The sequence below is a fragment of the Schistocerca cancellata genome, chromosome 3 (genome assembly GCF_023864275.1).
Source record: "Schistocerca cancellata isolate TAMUIC-IGC-003103 chromosome 3, iqSchCanc2.1, whole genome shotgun sequence".
Classification (NCBI taxonomy): Eukaryota; Metazoa; Arthropoda; class Insecta; order Orthoptera; family Acrididae; genus Schistocerca; species Schistocerca cancellata.
Window position 1 is genome coordinate 718,970,281 of NC_064628.1, and position 23,632 is coordinate 718,993,912.

Sequence of the window (23,632 nt, forward strand, 5' to 3'; positions counted from 1 at the left end):
TATTACGCTCTTCAGTTGATATAGGCCGTATTACGATCTTCAGTAGTTAGAGGACGTATTACACTCTTCAGTTGTAGGCAACTGCTGTCCACCAGTGTAGTAGTGCATTGTCTATGTTTACTGATGGAGCCATACACCTGGAGTGAGTACACTGATATGGTTGGTGCGTACTACGTAGCGCATCACAACGGACGAGCTGCACAGCCGGTTTATCAACAAAAATATCCTAATCGCAATATCCCGCATCATACGACCTTTGATGGTGTGTACCAACGTATGCGTGAGAGCAAGTCATTTAGCAGATTACCTGGACAGGGATGCCGTCGCACGATAAGAACGCTGCAATTTGAGGAAGTTGTCGTGCAGTATGTGGAGCGGGATCCTTCAGTCAGCAGTCGTGCAATTGCACGTCACATGGTGACGAATCAGACGAATGTAAGAACAGTCCTTCGAGAGCAATTGTTAGGTCCATTTCACTTACAGTGTGGCCACAACCTGGAACCATTTGATTATCCACCCAGAGCACAGTTTTCGCAGTGTTACCTGGAACAGTGTGAAATGCATCCTACATTTCCATCCTCAGTGTTGTTTACCGATGAAGCAAGGTACGGGCGTGATGGAGTCTTCAACATGCACAATTCGCATGTTTGGAGTGAGGATAACCCATATGCCACAGTTACTAGCGCTCATCAAGTGCGGTTCTTCGTTAATGTGGGGGTCGGTGTTGTTAGAGACTGTTTAATTGGGCCGTATCTGTTACCTTGTCTCTTGGTCATAAAAAAATGGAAAAGTGTTTGTTGGTTTAATTAATTTGCCACCAAAGAAATCTTCCTCCGCCGGTTTAAATACTCCTCATTGGAAAAAATGACATTAGGGAAAAATATTCGTTTTGATGTCCCCTACAACCTCCCAGAGTTTGTCGGTTTAAATACTTTTCACCCTGTATATTTAGGTCTCTGCAGCGTCGATGCTTCGGGCTCTCTCCGCCGTTGCAGGAACACATCACCAGCCCTCGCGTCAACTGCCGAGCGGGGCAGGAGCTTAACTGTGCCGCGTGGCGCTAAATAACGACAAAAGTAATGTTTGTTTACTTTATGTAAACTTCACCGAATCAGTGGTATCAGCAATGGCAATTTAACAATATTGTCCGCTCTGGAATAAAACTCTGCCTTCGGCCTAGGCTGTGGCGACCGTAAAGACCGAGTTCGGTGTGTGCGTCAGGTGAGCCGGTGCTGACAGCGGGCTACTCGGCGGGCCCCGGCCTGTGGCGCGCCGGCCCCGCGACGGTGTGCCGCGGCCGCGTCTCGCTGGTGGGCCGCGGCGCGCTGCACACCACGTGCCGCGTGCACGCGGGCGACAGCGGCGGCGCCGTGTTGCAGCCGCACACCGGCCGCCTGCTCGCGCTCATCGTCTGCAACGTCGCCGCCGACGAAGACGCCGACGCCGACGCCGGCGGCCGCTCCTTACACCCGCGCGTCAACATGGCCGTGCCCGTCACCGCCGTCGCCGGCACGCTGCGCGCCTTCATGCAGACACGCGGTAAGCCCCACATCCACACACTGCCGAGCCTACTTACGCTGTCTGCAAGTAACTTCAGTAGCAACCGACATCGTCTTAATCTAGTGCACTTCATAAAATATCGATATTTTCTCCAAAAGATGTCGGCGTATAACGGCGATACATTTTCCGACGATATATCGATATCAAAATTCAAATATCTGTTGCCTATATTCCTACCCCCATGAGCCATGGATCTTGCCGTTGGTGGGTAGGCTTGCGTGCCTCAGCGATACAGATGGCCGTACCGTAGGTGCAACCACAACGGAGGGGTATCTGTTGAGAGGCCAGACAAACGTGTGGTTCCTGAATAGGGGCAGCAGCCTATTCAGTAGTTGCAGGGGCAACAGTCTGGATGATTGACTGATTTGGCCTTGCAACACTAACCAAAACGGCCTTGCTGTGCTGGTACTGCGAACGGCTGAAAGCAAGGGGAAACTACGGCCGTAATTTTTCCCGAGAGCATGCAGCTTTACTGTATGGTTAAATGATGATGGCGTCCTCTTGGGTAAAATATTCCGGAGGTAAAATAGTCCCCCATTCGGATATCCGGGTGGAGACTGCTCAAGAGGACGTCGTTATCAGGAGAAAGAAAATTGGCGTTCTACGGATCGGAGCGTGGAATGTCAGATCCCTTAATCGGGCAGGTAGGTTAGAAAATTTAAAAAGGGAAATGGATAGGTTGAAGTTAGATATCGTGGGAATTAGTGAAGTTCGGTGGCAGGAGGAACAAGACTTTTGGTCAGGTTAATACAGGGTTATAAATACAAAATCAAACAGGGTTAATGCAGGAGTAGGTTTAATAATGAGTAAAAAAAATAGTAGTGCGGGTAAGCTACTACCAACAGCATAGTGAACGCATTATTGTGGCCAAGATAGACACGAAGCCCATGCCTACTACAGTAGTACAAGTTTATATGCCAACTAGCTCTGCAGATGATGAAGAAATTGATGAAATGTATGATGAGATAAAAGAAGTTATTCAGGTAGTGAAGGGAGACGAAAATTTAATAGTCATGGGTGACTGGAATTCAAGAGTAGGAAAAGGGAGAGAAGGGAACATAGTGGATGAATATGGATGGAGGGACAGAAATGAAAGAGGAAGCCGTCTGGTAGAATTTTGCACAGAGCATAACTTAATCATAGCTAACACATGGTTCAAGAATCATAAAAGAAGGTTGTATACATGGAAGAATCCTGGAGATGTGATATGGTGAGTCTTTGCAGTGTGTAGTTTATCCATTTATCTGTGCTTGTGTGTGTGTGTGTGTGTGTGTGTGTGTGTGTGTGTAGGCTTTTTAGCTGTATGTGTTGTATTTTTTGTAAAGTTCTTTTAATGTTTAAACAGAAAACTCAACAGAACAACTAACAGCACAAACACTCCCACTGAAAACATCCACAACCAACAATATAAATTCCATAACAGATACTAAAAGGTATCAGATAGATTATATAATGGTAAGACAGAGATTTAGGAACCAGGTTTTAAATTGTATGACATTTCCAGGGGCAGATGTGGACTCTGACCACAATCTATTGGTTATGAACTGTAGATTAAAACTAAAGAAACTGCAAAAAGGTGGAAACTTAAGGAAATAAACTGGATAAACTGAAAGAATCAGAGGTTGTACAGAGTTTCAGGGAGAGCATAAGGGAAAAATGACAGGAATGGGGGAAATAAATACAGTAGAAGAAGAATGGGTAACTCTGAGGGATTAAATAGTGAAGGCAGCAGAGGATCAAGTAGGTAAAAAGATGAGGGCTAGTAGAAATCTTTGGGTAACAGAAGAAACATTGAATTTAATTGATGACAGGAGAAAATATAAAAACGCAGTAAATGAAGCAGGCAAAAAGGAATACAAACGTCTCAAAAATGATATCGATAATAAGTGCAAAATGGCTAAGCAGGGATGGATAGAGGATAAATGTGAGGATGTACAGCCTTATCTCACTAGGCGTAAGATAGATACTGCCTACAGGAAAATTAAAGAGACCTTTGGAGAAAAGAGAGCCACTTCTATGAATATCAAGAGCTCAGATGGAAACCCAGTTCTAAGCAAAGAAGGGAAAGCAGAAAGGTGGAAGGAGTATATAGAGGGCGATGTACTTGAGGACAATTTTATGGAAATTGGAGAGGATGTAGATGAAAATGAAATAGGAGATATGATACCGCGTGAAGAGTTTGACAGAGCACTGAAAGACCTGAGTCGAAACAAGGCCCCGGGAGTAGACAACATTCCATTAGAACTATTGTCGGCCTTGGGAGAGCCACTCCTGACAAAACTCTACCATCTGGTGAGCAAGATGTATGAGACAGGCGAAATACCCTCAGACTTCAAGAAGAATATAATAATTCCAATCCCAAAGAAAGCAGTTGTTGACAGATGTGAAAATTACCGAACTATCAGTTTAATAAGTCACAGCTGCAAAATACTAACGCGAATTCTTTACAGACGAATGGAAAAACTAGTAGAAGCCGACCGCGTGGAAGATCAGTTTGGACTCCGCAGAAATGTTGGAACACGTGAGGCAATACTGACCCTACGACTTATCTTAGAGAATAGATTAAGAAAAGGCAAACCTACATTTCTAGCATTTGTAGACTTAGAGAAAGCTTTTGACAATGTTGACTGGAGTACTCTCTTTCAAATTCTAAAGGTGGTAGTGTTTAAATACAGGGAGCGAAAGGCTATTTACAATTTGTACAGAAACCAAATGGCAGTTATAAGAGTCGAGGGGCATGAAAGGGAAGCAGTGGTTGGGAAGGGAGTAAGACAGGGTTGTAGCCTCTCCCCGATTTTATTCAATCTGTATATTGAGCAAGCAGTAAAGGAATCAAAAGAAAAATTCGGAGTAGGTATTAAAGTCCATGGAGAAGAAATAAAATCGTTGAGGTTCGCCGATGACATTGTAATTCTCTCAGAGACAGCAAAGGACTTGGAAGAGCAGTTGAACGGAATGGACAGTGGCTTGAAAGGAGGGTATAAGATGAACATCAACAAAAGCAAAACGAGGATAATGGAATGTAGTCGAATTAAGTCGGGTGATGCTGAGGGAATTAGATTAGGAAATGAGAGGCTTAAAGTAGTAAAGGAGTTTTGCTATTTGCGGAGCAAAATAACTGACGCTGGTCGAAGTAGAGAGGATATACAATGTAGACTGGCAATGGCAAGGAAAGCGTTTCTCAAGAAGAGAAATTTGTTAACATCGAGTATAGATTTAAGTGTCAGTAAGTCGTTTCTGAAAGTATTTGTATGGAGTGTAGCCATATATGGAAGTGAAACATGGACGATAAACAGTTTGGACAAGAAGAGAATAGAAGCTTTCGAAATGTGGTGCTACAGAAGAATGCTGAAGATTAGATGGGTAGATTACATAACTAATGAGAAGTTATTGAATAGAATTGGGGAGAAGAGGAGTTTGTGGCACAACTTGACAAGAAGAAGGGACCGGTTGGTAGGACATGCTCTGAGGCATCAAGGGATCACAAATGTAGCATTGGAGGGCAGCGTGGAGGGTAAAAATCGTAAAGGGAGACCAAGAGATGAATACACTAAGCAGATTCAGAAGGATGTAGATTGCAGTAAGTACAGGGAGATGAAGAAGCTTGCACAGGATAGAGTAGCATGGAGAGCTGCATCAAACCAGTCTCAGGACTGAAGACAACAACAACAATACTACTGGCCATTAAAATTGCTACACCACGAGGATGACGTGCTACAGACGCGAAATTTAACCGACAGGAAGAAGATGCTGTGATATGCAAATGATTAGCTTTTCAAAGCATTGACACAAGGTTGGCACCGGTGGCGACGCCTACAACGTGCTGACATGAGGAAAGTTTCCAACCGATTTCTCATACACAAACAGCAGTGACCGTCGTTGCCTGGTGAAACGTTGTTGTGATGCCTCGTGTAAGGAGGAGAAATGCGCACCATTGCGTTTCCGACTTCGATAAAGGTCGGATTGTAGCCTATCGCGATTGCGGTTTATCGTATCGCGACATTGCTGCTCGCGTTGGTCGAGATCCAATGACTGTTAGCAGAATATGGAATCGGTGGGCTCAGGAGGGTAATACGGAACGCCGTGCTGGATCCCAACGGCCTCGTATCTCTAGCAGTCGAGATGACAGGCATCTATCTTATCCGCATGGCTGTAATGGATCGTGCAGCCACGTCTCGATCCCTGAGTCAACAGATGGGGACGTTTGCAAGACAACAACCATCTGCACGAACAGTTCGACGACTTTTGCAGCAGCATGGACTATCAGCTCGGAGACCATGGCTGCGGTTACCCTTGACGCTGCATCACAGACAGGAGCGCCTGCGATGGTGTACTCAACGACGAACCTGGGTGCACGAATGGCAGAACGTCATTTTTTCGGATGAATCCAGGTTCTGTTTACAGCATCAAGACTGTCGCATCCGTGTTTGGCGACATCGCGGTGAACGCACATCGGAAGCGTGTGTTCGTCATCGCCATATTGGCGTATCACCCGGCGTGATGGTATGGGGTGCCATTGGTTACACGTCTCGGTCACCTCTTGTTCGCATTGACGGCACTTTGAACACTGGACGTTACATTTCAGATGTGTTACGACCCGTGGCTCTACCCTTCATTCGATCCCTGCGAAACCCTACATTTCAGCAGCATAATGCACGACTGCATGTTGCACGTTCCTGTACGGGCCTTTCTGGATACATAAAATGTTCGACTGCTGCCCTGGCTAGCACATTCTCCAGATCTCTCACCAATTGAAAACGTCTGGTCAATGGTGGCCGAGCAACTGGCTCGTCCTAATACGCCAGTCACTACTCTTGATGAACTGTGGTGTCGTGTTGAAGCTGCATGGGCAGCTGTACCTGTACACGCCATCCAAGCTCTGTTTGACTCAATGCCCAGGTGTATTAAGGCCGTTATTACGGTCAGAGGTGGTTGTTCTGGGTACTGATTTCTCAGGATGTATGCACCCAAATTGCGTGAAAATGTAATAACATCTCAGTTCTACTATAATATATTTGTCCAATGAATACCCGTTTATCATCTGCATTTCTTCTTGATGTACCAATTTTAATGTCCAGTAGTGTGTATTATTTTTTTGCAATTTTCGGTAAATATTGGAAGCTGTTCTCTTGAAATTGTAGTAGAACATAATTTTACTTTCACTGTCTGAAGGAGTCTAACTACTTTTTGAACTTCCATCACGTCCAGTCTTTCTCACTGATCGTCCGAAGCAAGTATACGCGGCACAAAAGAAGAAGTCCGGTTGCACTGGAGGGTGGTGGTGTGAATGGAATAACAAGATTTCCGATGTGAAGAAACAGCACGCCTGTTGCGTTAAAAAACAATTTTTAACGCAACTAGTGTGCTTCATAGCGGCATTCTTCAGAAAAAATTGCTGAAATTGATGAACAAAAATCTAAACAACAAGACTGGTCTTTGCGTTGGACGGAGACGTGTGAGAGGAAATGCTGACGTAGTCGGCGCTCGGCGCTTCCAACAGACACTGCCTTCTGCTTCGGCACGCAATTTTGACACTACAACTGCTAGGTCGCTGGCGTTGGCAGACTTGAAAAAACGGGGAAGTCGACGTGAAGTCTTCCGGTTCAAACCGAACGACCGATCCATCGGACACCTTCTATCGTGAATGTGCATCGTTTTCCTTTCAATTCTTGCTGTAAGCTGGATAGACTGCTAACTTGCTGAGTATAATGCGCAGCCGATAATTTTATTCGCCAGGACGTAGATATTTCTCTCGTCGATATATCGATACATATTCGATATACCGAGAGCCGGTAGTGAAACTTTTTTTAAGTATAGCTATACCGGATTCCCGATATTTTCAAAAATATCAGCAGTCCTATCTTAAACACAATAGGGATGGCGGTTATCGCTGAAACAACAGATTTTCTGTTATATCCAAGTTCCGCAGAAAAATAACGTTGGACGGTAAGCTTTCTGTGTTGCCATTGGCTGACGCTGTGACGTCACTAATGAAGAGCCCGAGGCAGCCCGCGGCATCTACGTCACGAAGGTAGACCTGAACTCGCTCACTCGCTCAGCACAGCAGACAAAATGTGTTTCTAAATCTGTTGCCTCGCAGCTCGGCGCGTACGTACTAACTAGAATTGCATCTTCTATTGGAATCTGCTATTATGAAGTCTTGCTGAATCACAGCACTACAACAAAATTTAATTTAAGACCAATACTCGATATAAATGGTATAACGGCTTGCGCATTTAGTCTCTTCTACTTAACAGTCCTCGTTTCATACAAGAAGTGGTGCCTTATACAACACGTAATCATTTTTGCAAGATTTTAATTTTATTGTACCTCAGTACAGCTGTAACAAATTATAATTAGGCCTATGGACTTCTGATCATTGCAGGACTAATAACAGTAAGACTCCATAATAACGGATTCTCGTATAAGATGCAATTCTCGTTTCTACGTGCACGCCTAATTACGAGTTACCAGGTGTAGAAATGTAGTTTGTCTGCTGACAAGAGCGAGCTAGCACAGGCCTAACTTGGTTACGTACGCTCCGCGGCCTGTCTTGCTCGTAGGCCTCGGGAACAGCGCTACTACGTGTCAGCCGTACTTTTTAGTTTCTACTGAAGTAATGAAATGTAAAATGATACTGTGCTGTTGCTAGAATGTTCACTCTACATCTACTAACGTAACCAGCTTATAGACACTGCCGACTTAAAAAAAATCGAGCATCTGTCGAATCAAAACGAACAAAGAAGACGCAAAGTATGGTCTGTTTTTGCAGTTTCCCGTCAAAGTAAGTATTCGAAACGATCTTGAATTTTCTGAATTGGCTCTGAGAAAAGTTTTAACGACTAAACAACACCTATATAACGCTCATTTTCATTTTGTATTCATCACAACTTTAAAGGAACATCAAGTAAAAGGTGGACACTGTCGTTTTCACTCTAGAAATTATATGTGTATCTTATTTCTGGGGAGCAATTTGAATCAGCTAATCAAACTAATACATCCTTCAGAATACCTGGTGGCAAATGAAGCTACAATTTACCGAAGAATGCAAGGTTGACACTTCAGGTAGACGATATCCGAATTTTTTCATTAGGAAATTGTAACTTTTTTGCGCTAGGGAGTGCTGAGAAATCGACTTGCAAAATTATGTCCACTTTAATCCATAGAACCCGTTTTGACCGCTGTAACCAAATACTGATTTTGTCTGGGTGAAAATATTTTGCCCAGTATTCGCTTAACTTCACGAGACACAAGTCCATTCGTTATTACTTTCCTCATTGTGGAGATGTCGTTTCATTGATGGTACCTGACTTCGAAGATCTTTAACACGTGATTGCAATTTTAAGCACATGTTTTTCTCCTCTGTAATGACACTATCTAATTCTGTAAACTGGATTAATCTGAATAATTAGAAACAACTTCATCTGTAAATCCACTTTTATCAGCGCCCTTCTTCCGTGGTGGAACCTTTTGCAAAGTCCCTATACTTCTTCTATGGATCTCACGTTTGTTGAAAGGTTCCTTCCCTTCTTCTGTTACTTGTGGTACGCTGACAATGGCGCTGCTACAAGGTAAATTACACGGCGGAGATGCATCCCTCTTAAGCACATGTTTCCGCTGTAAGTTCAGCAGTTCCGAACGCAAGTCTCTAGCAGAATCAGTTTCTTTGAAATGAGGAGATCATATTCTAGCGTTCGCAACATTCACAGCGTCTCTTCTACAGCATTTCGACAGCCAAATCATTTGGAGACTTGCATCGCAAGGAGGAGCGTGTAGCACTACTTCCGTCCGTTTAGTGTCTCGATTGTGAGAATTACAGCAAACAACAACACAATCCGGCGTTGCTTGCACACACTCAACACGCTTTCACTTGCAAATAACCCATTAGACAAAGGCCACTAAGCGAAAACGATAACACACACGAATGCACACAGCCTCCAACATATAAATATGGGTACCAGATGTTCCACTCTGACGTCATGCGCAGAATGGCAGAGGCGCGTTTGCTTCTGCGTAACGTTTACTGCGGCCCCCTCAGTTATATCGCTGTTATTGTTGTTGTTGTTTTTTGAGGTCAGTCTAACCTGAGTGTTAAAACCGGTGAAAATAATAGGTTTTTATTCCTGTTAATTCCTGTAATAAACGAAGAAATCGAATAGAAACTGATAAATTTTGACTCCCTCACTTTCAAGATACACAGATTCAAAAAACTAAATTAAATAGGCGAATAAAAGAAAACTTAGTCCGTCCGCCTTTCTGGAAATGTGATAGGTCGTTGAATGTTACAAAAAAAAATCGCCAGCATTCTCCAAGTGATTCCAATTGTTTTAAACTCTGTTCAAAAATCATGTAATCCTACCATTATTTGGGCATTACGAACATTCAATGCTAAAGGGACAAAACTACGGTCATCCGCAGCTCGTGGTCTCGCGGTCCCGCTCTCACTTCCCGAGCACGGGGTCCCGGATTCGATTCCAGGCGGGCTCAGAGATTTTCACCTGCCTCGAGGTAACTGGATGTTTGTGTTGTCATCATTCATGAATGTGGCGAGTTTGAATTGAGCAAAGGTTGGGAATTTCTACGGGCGCTGATAACCGCGCAGTTGAGCGCCCCATAAACCAAACATCATCATCAAAAGTATGGTCGCAGAACTCTATTTTTCGTGTTAATTGGTCTGTTTTCAAGGGCTACAAGCAGTTAAAGGCCTATTATGGATGTTCTGTATACACAACGGTAAGGAGAAGTGGGCTACAGAGCGGTGCGGCTACTGTCGTCGAAGGAAAGGTGGACAGGAGCAGAAAGGATTAGCGAGCAAGTTAACACTGTAAACAAAAGGTTTACTTAACTTGTACTTCTCCAAGCGAACAAAGACTCAATACAAATAACGCAGCAAGAAACAAAGTCCAGCCATCACAATATCAACCAAGATGAGGTTCTCCGTAACGAGCACGAACGATGGTGTCGTATCGAAGACGTTCCAAGTCCAGATGGACTGAGTAGCCGCTGTTGGCCATCCTATACTGCGGCGGCAGAGGCCGCTCGTAGTCCAGAGCCGCTGGAGGTGTGGCCCAGCTGGCGTGCTCCACTGGGTCCGCACTATCTCACACAGCCGCTATCATTGTTTAATGGAAAATTGCGATTCCGTTACTAACTGTAGGGTGGTATCGATACATAATACCGCAGTGTAGCCACAAGCAGAATTTTTGTTGTACGCTATGAATGAACTGTTGGTTATCTTTTGTTTATTACTGTCATCATAATTTCCTTCCGCTTCTATTACTTCATAGAAATGGAAGACCAATCTTTAAAGCTTTAATCTTCTAAAGCAAATGAGACATTGTACTTCAATGCTACATCACTTCGTAAAAACATTTCCAGACTATGGTTGGTGTCATTCTGCAATACACTGAATGTCCAGCGACGACTGTGAGAAAGTACTAAATAGACCAGATGAGGTCAAGTCTTCCACACTGCACCTACATGCATACAACTTAAGCCATGACACACGGCGAAAAGAACGCTACTGTCCAAGCAATACTGTACCAATTCTTATGCCATGTCTTTTTGCTGGTTTCAGTCGGCACTGTTATTAAAATAGCACTCATCGCTTTTCCCGTTTTTATAATAACGCAATATTTCAAACCAATGCAGATTTACAGATAAAAGTTACTCCTGTTTTTTTGTTTTTTTTTAAAAAAAGTTTATTTAAAGATGAAAAATTTTATCACTGTTGCTATGGCTAATTGATATTTCGGCTTTCTAACTGGGTTATTAGTAAAGAATGAAAAAACACCTGTGTAACCCTGACCAAACAAATACCGAAAAATACTGGTTATTGGGAACTACAATACCTTTGTCGGTTTTAGCTGGTCGATTTTTCCCATGCCCGAAACACAGCACACCCATCCAGCTTTCCAGTTCAGTGTCCTGTGCCGCAAAGCGACTGTCGTATTGGGGATCGGTTTACAGAAACTTTGACGACAGTAGCTGCCAGTCTGCAAGCCGGGTCGGATATCTGCGGTGCGCCACCAGGCACCAAAATAGTGAAACGCCCAGCAGACATGGTCGCATATCAGTGTACTTCGTACTCACATGCACCACCAGCGGGTATATAAAAGATTACAACTGGCATTGTTTGTGAAACGTACAACTGCGTTATTGATGTTCGTGTTTAGAGTTGTTACCACGCCTTGTAGCGTAGATAAGGAACTTGAACAGCGCCAGGTGTTGAGTAACACTGTGGAGATGCTGACTACTCGTAAGAGACAGCGTTATCAGCACCTGACACAGTTTGAAAGATTCTCATTGTAGGTCTCTATTTGGCCGACAGATCGAATAGTGCAATACAGGGTGGTCCATTGATAGTGACCGGGCCAAATATCTCACGAAATAAGCGTCAAACGTAAAAAAACTACAAAGAACGAAACTCGTCTAGCTTGAAGGGGGAAACCAGATGGCGCTATGCTTGGCCCGCTAGATGGCGCTGCCATAGGTCAAACGGAAATCAACTGCGTTTTTAAAATAGGAACCCCCATTTTTTTTACATATTCCTGTATTACGTAAAGAAATATGAACGTTTTAATTGGACCACTTTTTTCGCTTTGTGATAGATGGCACTGTAATAGTCACAAACGTGTAAGTACATGGTATCACGTAACATTCGATCAGAGCGGACGGTAGTTGCTTCGTGATACATTACCCGTGTTAAAATGGACTGTTTACCAATTGCGGAAAAGGTCGATATCGTGTTGATGTATGGCTATTGTGATCAAAATGCCCAACGGAAGTGTGCTATGTATGCTGCTCGGTATCCTGGACGACATCATCCAAGTGTCCGCACAGTTCGCCAAATAGTTACGTTACTTAAGGAAACAGGAAGTGTTCAGCCACATGTGAAACGTCAGCCACGACCTGTAACAAATGATGATGCCCAAGTAGGTGTTTTAGCGGCTGTCACGGCTAATCCGCACATCAATAGCAAACAAACTGCGCGAGAATCGGGAATCTCAAAAACGTCGGTGTTGAGTATACTACATCAAGATCCATTGCATCCGTGCCATATGTCTATGCACCAGGAATTGCATGGCGACGACTTTGAACGTCGTGTACAGTTCTGCCACTGGGCACAAGAGAAATTACGGGACGATGACAGATTTTTTGCACGCGTTCTATTTAGCGACGAAGCGTCATTCACCAACAGCGATAACGTAAACCGCCATAATATGCACTATTGGGCAACGGAGAATCCACGATGGCTGCGACAAGTGGAACATCACCGATCTTGGCGAATTAATGTATGGTGCGGCATTATGGGAGGAAGGATAATTGGCCCCCATTTTATTGATGGCAATCTAAATGGTGCAATGTATGCTGATTTCCTACGTAATGTTCTACCGATGTTGCTACAAGATGTTTCACTGCATGACAGAATGGCGATATACTTCCAACATGATGGATGTCCGGCACATAGCTCGCGTGCGGTTGAAGCGGTATTGAACAGCATATTTCATTACAGGTGGATTGGTCGTCGAAGCACCATACCATGGCCCGCACGTTCACCGAATCTGACGTCCCCGGATTTCTTTCTGTGGGGAAAGTTGAAGTATATTTGCTATCGTGATCCACTGACAACGACTGACAACATGCGTCAGCGCAGTGTCAATGCATGTGCGAACATTAAGGAAGGCGAACTACTCGCTGTTGAGAGGAATGTCGTTACACGTGTTCCGAAATGCATTCAGGTTGACCGAGCGAGGTGGCGCAGTGGTAGCACACTGGACTCGCATTCGGGAGGACGACGGTTCAATCCCGCGTCCGGCCATCCTGATTTAGGTTTTCCGTGATTACCCTAAATCTCTCCAGGCAAATGCTGGGATGGTTCCTTTGAAAGGGCACGGCCGACTTCCTTCCCCATCCTTCCCTTATCCGATGACACCGATGACCTCGCTGTTTGGTCTATTCCCCCAAACAACCCAACCCAACCCCATTGAGGTTGGCGGACACCATTTTGAGCATTTTTTGCATTAATGTCGTATTTAGAGGTAATCACGCTGTAACAGCATGCGTTCTCAGAAATGATAAGTTCACAAAGGTACATTTATCACATTGGAACAACCGAAATAAAATGTTCAAACGTGTCTACGTTCTGTATTTAAATTTAAAAAAACCTACATGTTATAAGTGTTCGTCTAAAATTGTGAGCCATATGTTTATGACTATTACAGCGCCATCTATCACAAAGCGAAAAAAGTGGTCCAACTAAAACATTCATATTTCTTTACGCACTACACGAATATGTAATAAAAAATGGGGGTTCCTATTTTAAAAAACGCAGTTGATATCCGTTTGACCTATGGCAGCGCCAACTACCGGGCCAACCATAGTGCCATCTGGTTTCCCCCTTCAAGCTAGACAAGTTTCGTTCTTTGTAGTTTTTTCGTTTAACGCTTATTTCGTGAAATATTTGGCCCGGTCACGATCAATGGACCACCCTGTATATCATTTCTGGGGCATTTGGATGTGACGGTGGCCTGATGTCGGACCGTTTGTGACTCGCCGTCAAGGTCTCGGTGGACCGCATCTGACCACCAAAAGGATCGCCATGATGTGTACCGAGCAAATAGTAATCCCTTCACATCTGTTCCTGCCATCCCAAAACAGGCAATGGCCTTCCTGCAACATTCTGTGTCGTCTCTAGTCATTGGCCGGAGGCTAGCAGTAGCCAGACTAGCAAATTACGGTCACATATGTAGCCTTGCGTTAACAACACAACACAAACGGTTGCCTTTCAAGTACTGCTATGAGCGTCAAGCATGGACTGCTGATGAACGGCATCGCATTCCGATCTGCTATGAATCGCTGTTGTACATTACCCTGGATGACCATCGTCCGCGAGTATGGCAGCGACCTGGGAAGAGGTCTAATGTTTTGTGTGTGTTTGAGATGCACACCGGTGTTACTACCGGCGTCACGGTATGGGAAGCCAAGGGGTATGACTTGAGGACAAGGCCAGTAGCAGTTGAGGGAACTCTCACGCCATAACGGTACGTCACGGACATCCAGCATCTTCGCATGCTACCTGTCTGGCGACAGTTTCGTGGTGTGATTTTTCAGCAGAGCAATGCTGATCCACACGTACTACGTGTCTCTGCAACTGCATGATGTTGAGGTACTACAGTATCCAGCAACGTACCCAGATCTGTCGTTGCGAGAACATATGTGAGACCGGCTCGTACGTCAACTCTGTCCCAGAGTCAGTATCGAGCATATGAAGGACCAGTTACACAACTTGTTGGCCAGTTTGCCTCATGAGAGGATGCAACGGCTTTATGATTGCTTTATAACCCAATCAGTGCGTTCATACAGGCCAGAGGGTGCAGTGTCACACTGGTAAGTGACCTCATTCTGCCAAGTTCTTTGTAAATTTGGCCCGATTTAATAATCACTGCTATAACATTCCTCAGCCCTTGAACTTTCATTTCATTTCCTCCTCCCATTCTGGGCGCTTCACTTATTTTGTCAGGCTGTGTACTTCCTGTAGAGGGCCAACGGCAATCCCCATGTGAAGCGTTTGGTGCGACCTCTGGAGTCGCCGCCATTAAAAGGGGAAGTATCTGCTAAGCAGATAATACCGCCTCTTACTCTGAGTGTCTATCCATATCGCCGGCGTGGCGATATTAATGTGGCCAAGGAGAAAAAGAATTACATTTTCTTCCTAATATGCAGAGGAGAAACATGGACTGTAGTAAACGGAAATGTTGATGATCATTGCAATGAAATAAGTTTAGTTTGGGTTGCCACAGAAATTTTAAAAAAGCTAATAAACGAGAACATGCGGGCTTTACTTTTAAAATTTAAAGTGTTTGTTGGTTAAGTTGACGATATCTCCGAAAGCACCCAACACCAATCACTGGTTTTTGTGTTCTGCTACCTTGGTTTCTTCTTTGTGCCTTGCATGGTTGTAACTATTCTGGTTGTGGAGATAGTGTGACTGAAGTGGTCGTTATCGCATAGTGGCGGTAAAGAGGACATCTTCTGTCTCTTTCCTATCAATGAATTTTTGATGGGAAAATGTTCTCGTGCTTTTGCGAATAGTCTGAAATAATAACGAATGTTTTCGAATATCTTAGAATACTCTCAGATATTCTAGAATACGTCTTGGAAACTATACGTACCGCTCTGATCCGCTACGTAAACAACGACTGGCTGCGCCAGCGAACAGTTTGACTTGCAGCTACAAAAAATGACGTAGTTCAACGAACAAAATGTATAAATCCATTGTCACAGAGATGAGCCAACAGGAAAGCTAAAATTATCGAACAAAATTCTTAAATTGACCTAATGTTCTGGGTATGCCTTCGCAAAAAACCTTCTAAAAACATCATAGAAGAGGAAATATTAACCGGGAGTGATAAAGGCATACCACGAATTCCACTCATCTGACTAACCATTCAGCTTTAAAAGGTTCCAATTTCCCGTAAGATTAGCGTACAATATGACGATCAATCTGAGGCGCCTTGCCACGGTTCGCGCAGCTCCTCCCGTCGGAGGTTCGAGTCCTCCCTCGTGTTTAAGCCTAGGGATCGATGACCTCAGCAGTTTGGTCCCATAGGAACTTACCACAAATTTCCAATAAAGCATAGGGGAACGGGGAACACATTCCAATATTACAGAGTGACTATAAAAGAAATGTGTTTCTCTCACAGACAACTACACGTAGCGTTTAGCGTCTTGGAAATTCGTAAAATTTATTCATCCTTGTAGGCGAAAGCAAAACAACAAATCTAATTTATAATAATATGATTTCAGCAAGTTAGGTGCTATACAAATGAGATGATTAATTGCACTTCTCACCGAATCATGAAGGAACTGAGTAACGGTTCAAATGGCTCTGAGCACTATGGGACTTAACTACTGAGGTCATCAGTCCCCTAGAACTTAGAACTACTTAAACCTAACTAACCTAAGGACATCACACACATCCATGCCAGAGGCAGGATTCGAACCTGCGACCGTAGCGGTCACGCGGTTCCAAACTGAAGCGCTTAGAACCGCACGGCCACACCGGCCGGCTGAACTGAGTAACGGATAGACCTTTGAATATCATGGAAGCAGCGGGTGCAGGAACAGACGAGCTAGCTTAACTTTGTAACGAAGACTATGTTGATTAATAGATGTGAAATGCTAAATGTATCGTTGTGTTTGCATACTATTCTTCCTAAAATCCTTTGCACTTAACCGTTTCAATATTTGGTGTCATTTTTCTTGTTGTACTGAAATATTCAGATTCTAGTTGCACACACTTTTACAATGTTCCTGATAAACCAGAGATGTGTGTTCTCCATAGCCGCACGTTGCAAATATAATAGCTTTTTTTTAATCTGATGTCTATTGCAGTTAATGTTTGCCGAAGGATTACAATATGCAGCAGATGCGTTTTGTATCTGTCCAGTAATGTGTTGGACAGCGTCTACTGTGGGGTCCTGTGGTATTATGTCATCCAGGGCGGATCTGTTCATGTGAATAACACTGTGCGGTCCACGTGTGTTGCAGACTTGTCCATCCTGCAGCAGCTGGACTGCAAGGACGAGGCAGTGCAGCGCGAGTGGCGGCTGGACGCGAGGCGCTCCTCTCTGTGACGTCTGCTGGCCAACACGAGGGCAGCCACTTAACTCTCCTGCGGGCTGCAAGTTCACGGGCGTCGATTTGTCACATGCAGACGTCGCAACCTCCACTTGACTCTCTATCACCACCGAAATTATTCGTTCTGTGGGAGAGCTGCTGCCGTAGGCAAGAATGCATTCCAGTGCCTTATCCTAAGACTTCTAGATGCCAGATGAAGCGTCTCCTCGTGTAGTGATGAGCAGAGAAACAATTCACTTTGACAGCGACTTAAAATGTGGGACTGTACAAACTATGAATGCATTTTTCCTTGACAAATTTTTCCGGATTATCGACCGTGTAGCAGCGTCGTCTTGAAGCAAAGTTTCCATATGTATTCTACACGTAATCTTCAGTTGAACTGACGGAATCACTCTTTTTCACTGCATTCGCTCCTCTGATGATGGGGAGGGTGCTTCCAGGCTGCGAGTTTGGTCTTTCGACCCGAGACTATTATGTAGGTTATAACATTTATTTCGGGTAATGTAAGGTCAGTTATATCTCCCAATTTGGAAATTATTTGTAGGGATTAACAGGGACCAGCCGAGCATTGCATGATGGCCAATGGAAGCCTCCGAAAACCATGGTCTTTTTATATAAGAAGTCATCGTTTATAAATTCTGGAACAAGTGCCTCCACGTCTCGTTTGAGGTAGCGTGTGGTCGACAGTCGAAAGGCAGAATTCAGCCGTTGGAGAGTGGTGGTGGTGGCGAGCGACTGGACAGCATTGTTGGAGCTGCCGGTCCACTCCTTCCGCTGGCAGCGGCACTCGTCGTGAATTTGCCGCACAGTGCTGTACATAGGTACAAACGACACTTCCTGCTTAACTAGGGCTTCAGATCAGAGTCGCAGAAATCATTAGCTGTGTGGAGCATTCACAAAGCGTTCGTCTCGGCAACACAAGAAGGACACAGATTCTACTTTGAACAGACGAAAGGTCTACGTCGTTCCATGGTTGGCTCTGGAGCACTACGATTAACGATACAATGAAAATAAGGGCAAGTGGCTATGTAATAAACTTGTACACGGGTTTTCCTGAAGTTCCACATGAAGTGTCGCATCATGGAAAATTCGCCAACAATGTTCCCCGGCAGAGTGTAACGCAAGCAGAGATAACAGCGGTGGAACGCGTCTCTCAGTCCCCACATCCTCTACAAATGGCAGCGTCTCCGTCTTCTGAACTCACTGAGTTGGTCTCCCTCACATTCCTTTGAGAGAGGATTTGGTCCAGGAAGACTGTCGTCCTGCAGTAATACAGCACTGAGGATCTGCTCCTACAGAACAACCAAATCACAACTGATCAAGAGGCTGGAATGCTTCGGTACACATCAAAAGCAGTACATGAACTTCTAAAATTCGGAGTATTGTACTTCGAAACTGAGTGAGGTGTCGCCGTGGTAAGGCGCGGCACTCGTATTGCGGAGGATGGCGGTTCATAACCCGTTTGACCATCCAGATTTAGATTTTCCATGATTTCCCTATATCTCTGAACGTGAATACTGGGATGATTTATTTGAAAAGGCGCGACTGATTTCCTTCCCTATGCTACTCCAACCGGAATTGTACTACGCCTCTAACGATGTGGTCAACTACGGGATGTTAAACCCTCATCTTCTTTTTACATTTTAGACACCACAGCAATCAGCGAACCACAATACGAACTCGTCAAGGACATAACAGACGTGAAGAGGAACTGAGCAGTAAATGAAGCGACAAATTACTCCTAATGACTCTACAGGGAGTCTGCAAGGCTGGCCATAAATCCATAAGAGTACTAAGAAGTTGAGATCTCTTCTGAACAGCGCATAGCAAGGCATCCCAGATATGCTCAATAATGTTCATGTCTGGGGAGTTGGTGGCCAGCAGAAGTGTTTAAACTCAGGAAAATGGTCCTGGAGTCACTCTGTAGCAATTCTGGACATTTTAGATATCACAGAAATCAGCGAATCACAATACGAACTCGTCAAGGACATAACAGACGGGGAGAGGAACTGAGCAGTAAATGAAGCGACAAACTACTCCTAAGGATTCTACGGAATAACGCTACGGCACTTACAACGGACTCTATAGAATAAAATGGTCCAAACTCTCCGATCACTGTTCAGCAGTACCGTAAAAACTGTGCGGAATACCTGTCCAATTAAATAAAAACAGCAAAAGATATATATCGTGTTACCACTTCCTCTGCCAATCAGTCGGTAAGGCATTGTCCTTTCTGCCATTAAAGTTCTTCCCAGACTATTTGAAACAATAACAAAATAAAGACACCTCAGCTACATGGAAGAACAGGAGATAAAGCCAAACCTAAGCTGCTTATCGAAATCTCAAAAGCACTAAGCAGTTCTGACTGTCCCATTCCAGCACTAAACAGTTTTGACTCCCCCACTCTATTATTTGTAGAGAGAGGATAGCTCTTCATAAAGTTTAGAGAGCCGGATTTCATCGACACCTCCAAATATTAGGTCGCACGCACAACGAGACAGTGCGTCAGTCATCTGAATCTAAATAGAAACCAACCACAACAGTCTATAGGAGACGACAATTCGATAGAATACTTTGAAAGACTCCGGAAATAAACCTAAAAGAAGAACGGTCAGAAGAAAAACCATCTGAAGAACCAACTTGAGAACCAACACTCTTGAATTATTAATTAGAATTATCTCAGCATAAAGGCAAATACCGAGAGCGCTACACTTACTCCAAACAGAAAGGAAGAAATCGAGAAATATGAAATTACCCCTAATCACTCTCAAAATTAAAACAGAAAAGAGCCAAAACAGTTGCACATACATACACTAAGCCTTCATATTTATAATATTTTTATCTGGGACTTCAAGTCTCACAAACAAATTAAAAACAACTCCAATCCCTCGGTTAATGTCTGAACTGAGGATCCCTTCCCACACACTCCCAAATGGTGACGCTTGTTCCCCACTCCCAGTTCCCTGGGATTTGGCTGAAAAGAATCAAGCTTTAGAATGACTTTAATCTAATATAGCTTACACTATATTCTAGTGCGAAATGTGAAATTAAAAATAAAGAAATAAATAGTCTACGTTTGATGAAGACGAGTAAAAAACTCGTTAAGAAATTGCTTCAAGACGACGCTCTTAGTCGATTGACAGCTAGAGAGTTCAACAGAATTATGGGTCTAAGAAACAATACCTCCATGCGATACATTCCCGTGAAACTGTTTATCTTGAGCGTTGCACATCAGTTTTCCTGTCAATGCAGAACATTCATACTGCAATCGATTTAAGTAAGAAATGAGGTGATGGATAGGAATATAGAACCAGGATTCATAAAAATATGTTTCTTATTTTTCCTTGATTGGGGACCAAAGCTATGATATGCTTTTTGAATTAAATCCGAGGCTTTGCCGCCATTTGACTGTAAGCCTTTCTTATTTATTTATTTCACTATCACAATTTCAGCTGTAGAGCCATTTTCAAATGCGATGGTGAAAAAAAGTTAGTAACAAATATGTATGAATACTGACTCTTTTTTAGCACTGCACTCGAAAACTGCTCTGCAGTCAAAATCACGACACTGAAATGGATGACTAATAAAAACTTACGGCCAAATGGTGGCAATGATTTCATTAAAAAAGGGTTCTATATTTTAAACTTAAGCATTCGTAATTTTTTATAGTGTGGACATAATTTTGGGATATGGTTTTTTCGTATTTTTTCCTACTGGGTTTTAATATTTCTTACATGTTTGTAACCGTTGTTGTTTTATAATAAACTGCAGACACAGTTTCTTGAAATCTGCTTTTACAATGTAAACGTATCGATTTGTAACCGTTGTTAATTTGTAATAAACTGCAAATACAGCTTTCTTATATTTTTGTTTTTACAGTGTATACATATCTATTTTGATGTAGTGCTCACTGATCATCGAAATACGTGAGCTCATTTGGGCGTTCAATTGTTTTCCCAGTCCGTGTCTTCAGAACAGAGTGGTGTATGCGACGTGAAGGCACTGTTATAGATGATGAGCCATCAAGGGTTCAAATTTCACATCTGCTCCAGTTCCCTCAGTGCCCTGTCAAATGCCACCACCGATGTTGTCCAGGACGGGGTACCTCGGGATGATATTAAGCCTCTCTCTCCTGGACAGCACCGCCAGATCTTCAGCTACTCGTCATCCGAGGAAGAGAACTTCAGTAGGACTTTGAGCCTCTAACCCTCACAGTGTGTGACCCTTCATCTAGATTAGATTACTCTACACGATAGCGTGTGCTAATGTTTGAGGGTAATGAACATATGCTTTCGTGACACTCCGGTGACAATACATTTAGTCCTTATTCTATGTTCGTACGTCGTCGCCTGTGCTCGTTGCCGTCTGTACTCTTTTCCGTGCAAGTACTCTATATGCAGATCTCTATCTGTTCTGCCTGAGTAGTCGCTGAGATCAGTCCACAAGCTCTAGTGTCTAAGCGATTGCGTTGTGTTGTCATGTGAATGTGCTGGCCGTCTTTCCTGCGTCCAACGGTGACAGTACAGAAGTATATGTTTATGGGTCCCTCCCATTCCACAAACACCGTCAGTCTCCTCAACAAGCTTCATAGGTAGCGGTAAGCCCCGTGGTCAGATACGAAGTGAACCATGTCTCAGTTGGGATTGGATGTTTCACACTCAATCGTTCCATAATGTTGTGGGAGAATGTATACGCACGACGTGCCTTTTCGCTCCCTTTGCCATGAATTCACTTTCCAGATTTTGCGCTCTCTCAAGGTCTGTGTGTCTTTCCCTAGCGTCAGGTCTGCCAGCTCAGCCCATACGTTGCTGCGCGATTCTTAGTAGTTATGTCTATCTCTTATATTCCAAGCACCTTGCCAGTGCTTCCACTAACGTGGTGCCGAAAGCCTCCGATAGCCACAGAAAGACGGCCGGTGTGGCAGAGCGGTTCTAGGCGCTACAGTCTGGAACCGCGCGACCGCTACGGTCGCAGGTTCGAATCTTGCCCGGGCATGGATGTGAGTCATTTCTACTTAGCCGATTCATATGAAAAGGTTTCCGACGTGATTATGACCGCATGACGGAAATTAACAGACTTTGAACGCGGAATGGTAGTTGGAGCTAAACTCATGGGACATTCCATTTCGGAAATCGTTAGGGAGTTCAGTATTCCGAGATCCACAGTATCAAGAGTGTGCCGAGAATAGCACACCTCGCAAAGGACAACGCAGCAGTCGGCGGCCCTCACTTAACAAGCCAGGGCAGCGGCGTTTGCGTAGAGTTGTCAGTGTTAACAGCCAAGCAACGTTGCGTAAAATAACAGCAGAAATCAATGTCTGACGGACGACGAACTACTTGCGGCGAAATTTGGCGTTAATGGGCTATGCCAGCAGACGACCGACAGGAGGGCCTTCGCCAACAACGCGACATCGACTACTGCGCCTCTCCTGGGCTCGCAACCATATCGGTAGGACCCTAGACGACTGGAAAACCTTGGCCAGGTCGGATGTCCCGATTTCAGTTGGTAAGAGATGATGGTATCGTTTGAGTGTGGCGCAGACCCCAACAAGCCATGGACCCAAGTTGTCAACAAGACACTGTGCAAGCTGGTGGTACAGCACCTCTGCAGTGGTGTGGGCTATGTTTTCATGGAATGGAGTGGGTCCTCTGATCCAGTTAAACCGATCATTGATTGTAAATGGTTATGATCGGCTACTTGGGGACCATCTGCAGTCATTCATGGACTGCATGTTCCCATGACAATGCGCCATGTCACTGGCCCACTGTTGTTCGCGGTTGGTTTCAAAAACATTCAGGACAATTCGAGCTAATGATCTGGCCACCCAGATCGCACAACATGTATCTCATAAAACAATTATGGGATATGATCGCGAGGTCACTTCGTGCACAAAATCCTGTACCGGCAACGCTATCGCAATTATGGAGGGCTATAGAGGCAGCGTGGATCAGTATTTCTGCGAGGACTTCCAACTATTTGTCGAGACCATGCCACGTCGAGTTCTGCACTACGCCGTGTAAAAGGAGGTCCGACACGATATTAAGTGGTACCCATGACTTTATAAGCGTAGATTACGATAATTTTCGTAATAGCTTTTGCCGCACGAGGTAGCAGCGCGGTCTAGGGCGCCTTGCCACAGGCGCGGCTCCCCTTGTCCCAGGTTCGAGTCCCCCCTTGGGCAATGGTGTGTGTGTTGTCGTTAGCGTAAGTTAGTTTAAGTTAGATTAAGGAGTGTGTAGGCCTAGGGACCGATGACCTCAGCAGTTTGGTCCCGTAGGAACTTACCACACATTTCCAAATTTTCTAGTAGCTTTAGTCAGTTATGGTCGGACCTACGTTACTTGTCAGTTAGGTGTGTTGCATACCAATGGGGTGTTACCTCATAGCAATCGTTTTCTTTACGCATGCCATCGATTTCTTCTAGATTCCC

At 44.2% G+C, this 23,632-nt stretch overlaps 1 long non-coding RNA gene across 1 annotated transcript; it reads left to right on the plus strand.

The window, feature by feature from the left end:
- The first annotated feature begins 1,434 nt into the window (after positions 1–1,434).
- On the plus strand, positions 1,435–18,933 carry LOC126175731 (uncharacterized). The gene is made up of 2 exons (XR_007535608.1): positions 1,435–1,539; positions 17,113–18,933. It is a non-coding gene; the product is annotated as an uncharacterized LOC126175731 (long non-coding RNA).
- Positions 18,934–23,632: the final 4,699 nt, after the last annotated feature.